This window comes from Gekko japonicus, unplaced genomic scaffold, assembly GCF_001447785.1.
Source record: "Gekko japonicus isolate JY-2015 unplaced genomic scaffold, Gekko_japonicus_V1.1 scaffold654, whole genome shotgun sequence".
In the NCBI taxonomy this organism is placed as follows: domain Eukaryota; kingdom Metazoa; phylum Chordata; class Lepidosauria; order Squamata; family Gekkonidae; genus Gekko; species Gekko japonicus.
The window spans coordinates 508,650-513,783 of record NW_015160228.1 but is presented as its reverse complement, the minus strand read 5'-3'; the positions used below and the strand labels follow the sequence as shown (position 1 = coordinate 513,783).

Here is a 5,134-nt window from a genome sequence, read left to right as displayed (position 1 = left end):
CACTGGCCATTCTCTCTCTGTCTCGCACAAGCTCAGCCAGAGTTCCTTCAGGTGAGGGGAGGAACAAAGACAGATTACCATGTTATGTAAACAGGGAAAGAAAAGGAGGAAAAGAAAGGCTCAGTATTTGTTGGAAGATGCCAAGAAGTCGGTAACTCTGGTAGTAGCAAAATATTGCTTTTTAGTAATAAACAAGCGAAAGGTTTTAACAAAAAGCACAGACTGAAGAGGATTTTAGACAAGACTTAGAATTTAGGGAATAGAATTACGATTTTAATAGGGGTCTGTGGCTGGTACTATGATGGTATTATTGTCTGTGAGTGTTGGTGATCGTACTTGTTTATTATTGTATTGTTTTACTGCACTGCTGGTCAGTTGGCCGTAAAAATCAATTTGAGAAATGCTCAGTGCCAGTTTTTTGCTTGGGACACATAACCACCGCTCAGCTGACAAATCCAGTCCTTATGGGTATGGGGAGCTGGAACGTGCTTCACATCTCAGGGGCACCATTTCTGATTTCAAGGGTGGCATAATTTGTAGCAAAGATGCAAAAGCATGCTATAAAATAGATCCAACAGTTGCTGACAAAAAGAGAACTAAGTGGCTGTTGTAAGCATGCTAGGGATGATTTCAGGGACCTAGTCCCTGTTGTTTCAGCCCCTAAATGGCCATTTTTACTCAAATCCATCAATCTTTATTTTCATGCCATTTTCTGCATTTTTGCACTAAGCGTGTTGCTGCTCTTTGGAGTGAAAACTTACTATCTACATTAGACAGGGGCCAGCTTCCTTTGATAAACACCACAAAGAGTTTAGGAATCCTACTGGACTCAGCTCTATTATTTTAGAAATTGCTGAGGCTAATGATGGATTTAGCCAGCTTTGTTTAGCTATAACCTCTCCCCCTGTTTGGAGATCTGGCACCGCTGAGCCACACAATTGTAATAATAACTTTAAAAGGGGGTTAAGATGGATCAAGAAGGATAGATCCCGTCAACGATAACTAGCCAAGTCGGGTTAAGGGAAATCTCCACATTCAGAGCCAGTAAACTCCAAAACTCAATGCTAAGAGGCAACATCAGGGGAGAACCTTGGGATTTATGCTCTGCCTGTTGGCCTTCCAGGGCAACTGGTTGGCCACTGCATCAAACTGAATGCTGGACTAGATGGACCACTGGTTTAATCCATCAGAGCTCTTCTTATAGTCTTGTTCTTTATGTTCTTAGGCTTGACTAATGTGCAAAACAGTGTATATGGGGCTGTCCTTGAAGACACTCCCAGAAACTACAAGGGGTGAAAAATGTGGCAACCCTTTAGGGATAGAGGCCACAAGGATCACACATAAAAACTTGTTTGTGATCTCTGCATTGCTTGCTTATTAGTTTCCAAGTGCTGGAAACTACCTTTAAAGCCCTTCACAACATGGGGCCCCCAAATACGGGGGGGGGGCATCTCTCTCAATATAAGACCATGCGGCAGCTTCGCCTTAGCAGCACAGCAGTACCTGTGGGTTACACTTTGTAAGTGTACATTGCATGGCTACCTGCTACTAAACCATCCTGGGCAACATCCTTCCAGAAGATTGGAATCCCCCATCTTTCTCCCTATTTTGTAAAGGGCTGTGAGACAGAATTTTTAAAGAGAGACAGCAGAGGCTCCTGATGGCTTCTGTAGTCAGTCAGAGAAAGGAACATCTTATGGATGCTATTTCTCAGTTATCTTATGGCTGCTTTAATAGTTTGAAGTAAATTTGCTGTTATTTGTATGGTTTTTAATATCAACCTGAGTCCCAACTGACTGGGAGAAAGGAAGATGCAATTCAACAAGAATAAGTGCAGTGGTCTACATCTGGGTAACAAAAATAAGAAGCACTCATACTGGAGGGGGGCACTCTTCTGGGTAGCACTGTGTGTGAATAAGATCTTGGGGTACAGGTGGACCGTAAGCTAAATATGAGCAACTAGTGTGATGCAGCAACAAAAAAGGCTAATGCGATCTTGGGGTGTATCAACAGAGGCATAATATCCGGATCATAAGATGTCATAGTCCCACTGTACACTGCATTGGTCAGGCTGCACCTGGAGTATTGTGTGCAGTTCTGGAGGCCTCACTTCAAAAGGGAGGTGGACAGAATGGAGTTGGTACAGAGGAGAGCAAAGGGGATGATCAGGGGCCTGGAAACCCAGCCCTAGGAGGAAAGGCTGAGGGACTTGGGAATGTTCAGTCTGGAGGAGAGGAGGTTGAGGGGGGGAACATGATCATTCTCTTTAAGTATTTTAAGGGCTGTCACTTAGAGGAGGGCAGGGAGCTGTTCCTGTTGGCAGAAAAGGATGGGACTCGTAATCAAAGGTTTAAATGAATGGCCGGATATTAGGAGAAACTTTTTGACAGTCAGAGTTGTGCAACAGAGGAATCAGCAGCCTCGGGAGGTGGTGAGCTCCCCCTCAGCGGCAGTCTTTATGCACCATCTGGACAAACACTCGTCAGGGATGCTCTAGGCGTTGGTTCCCAAAGTGGGCAATGCCACCCCCTGAAGGTGCTGGAACAATCCAGGTGGGCGGTCGGAGCCTTGGGTGCAATTGGGGGGCGTTGAATAAGGGGGCGGTGGAAGCATAAAGGAAGAAGAGTCCAGAACCCATCTAAAGTAGCCTTTTGGTGGGAGGCCAAGTAAGTTTGGGAATCTATGCCGGAGTCTAGGCTGATCCTGCACTGAGCAGGGGGTTGGACTGGATGGCTTGGCTGGCCCCTTCCATTTGTGTGATTCTGTTTTGTAAATATATATTTACCATGAACTGCATGCACTTCCCCCAGCATTTTTATAGTGTCAGTATAAATTGTGTGTCTAAATATCACCTAAAAGTATACAAAAGGCATACAACATACCTGCATGCACAAAAAGGACAGCAAAAAACAGAGAACTGAAGTTTTAGACAAAAACGATGGGGGGGGGGGTGAAAGAGGGAACATTTGCTCATCCTAAGACCATCCATGATGTTGTTTTCACTATCTGAACCTAAAAAGGTTAGTCAGGAATAGAAAAGGGCCAACTCTAAAAATCTAATCATCAAATATACAAAACTATATATGTGCGTTTATTCAACATAAATTAAAATAACAAACAAGGGCCCATTCATACCTCATATACAACTATAAAAACATACAAGGGCTTATTGTGCAAAACCCGATAGAAAAGTTACCGTTACTATTCCAAAAAATAAAGGACTTTGGAGAATTGGCCGGATTTTATGTGAATAAGAATAAAACGAAGCTTATTTGTAAAAATATGACGAAACAAAAACAAATGGAACTGCAAGACCTGGTACAATGTGAAGTAGTAAAAAAGACGAAATATCTTGGTATTGAGTTAACTGCAAGAAATATAGACTTATATAAGAATAACTATGAAAAATTATGGACCAAGTTAACTCAAGACTTTAAGAAATGGGACAAAATGAACTTGTCACTGATGGGAAGAATATCAGTTATAAAAATGAATGTCCTACCACGTTTGATGTTCCTGTTCCAAACAATACCAATACTTAGTAAGACAGATTTGCTACTTAAGTGGCAACAAGAACTATCAAAGTTTGTTTGGGCAGGCAAGAAACCGCGAATCAAGATGAAAATTCTTTGTGATGCCAAAGACAGAGGTGGGCTACAACTACCAAATCTTAGACTATATTATGAAGCGGTCTGTCTAACCTGGATGGAACAGTGGGTGAAATTAGAAAATGATAAGTTACTGGGGTTAGAAGGCCATGATTGTAGATTTGGTTGGCACGCATATTTATGGTATGACAAAACAAAAATGGACAGCTTTTTTAAGCTTCATGTGGTAAGAAAAGCATTATTTGTGGTATGGATGAGGTATAAAAAATACTTTTGTGATGTAAGACCATTGTGGATTGTACCAGTGGAAGTGTTAACATCTTACTCAAGACATAGAGATAAAGATTGGTTGCCATATAAAGATCTAATTAAAAAAGTGGGAACAGAATGGGTAATGAAAAAGCAGAATGAAATTGAATATGAATATGAATGGTTGAAATATATGCAGATTTTTGATCTTTTTAGATCAGATAAAAGGAAATATGGTTTTAGAGAGGAAAAAAACGAGATGGAAAAGGTTTGGGAGAGTGGAGGGGGAAAAAATATCTCTAAAATGTACAAAGTGTTACTGAAATGGTATACTGAAGATGAGACCGTAAAAGGGCAAATGATAAAATGGGCGATAAATATGAATACGGAAGTGGCTATTGAAACCTGGGAATATTTGTGGAAAAATTCTATTAAGATATCGCCTTGTACCAATGTTAGAGAGAATTGTTATAAAATGATGTATAGGTGGTACATGACTCCGAAAAAAATTGCAAATATGAACCAGAATATGTCAAATAAGTGTTGGAAATGCAAGAGCCATGAAGGCTGACTTTATTCTGGTACTTAATCACAACAGCGAGAATGATTTATGCACAATTTTGGAAAACAGAGAAAGTGCCAGAAATTGAAGACTGGATACAAAAAGTTCTGTTCATGGCAGAGATGGATAAAATTACGAAGAAACTGAACAATAAAGAAGACGACGTGTTTTTTCAAGAATGGAGTGACTTTAAAATATATCTGGAAAAGAACTGGGATGTGAAACAAAACTTAATATGTTTAGATCAATATTAAGTCAAATGATGGTATCTTTAGATTGTAATGATAAGAAATTGATATAGTTGATGATATGAAGTAATTTGGAGCAGGGGTGGAAGCATTGCGGGAAGCCACTGGAGGGAGGGGAGGAACTGGGAATGGGGTAGACAATTGAAAGAATGAAATGATTTAATTTTACATGTTGTATTCCTGAGATAACAAACAAGGGCCCATTCATACCTCATTTACCGAAAAAAAAACATACAAGGGCTAATAAGATAGACCTAATAAGATAGACCTAACGCGTTTCGGCCTTTACAGGCCTTCTTCAGGGGTCTAATACATACAGAACATATTGGCTGATGTGCAAAAATACATACAATTCTACATATACAAAATATGGGAAAAAAACCAGAGATCAATTGTTCCACAGGTTAAACACTGTGCAAGGAAAATACATACAGAAATACAAATGAAGCCTCCAGTGAAATCACATG

The 5,134-nt window shown here is 40.3% G+C and overlaps 1 protein-coding gene across 3 annotated transcripts in view; it reads right to left on the bottom strand.

Moving 5' to 3' along the window:
* Positions 1-5,134, bottom strand: part of NTRK3 (neurotrophic tyrosine kinase, receptor, type 3) — a 534,208-nt gene that overhangs the window by 345,331 nt on the left and 183,743 nt on the right. The window lies entirely within an intron of this gene.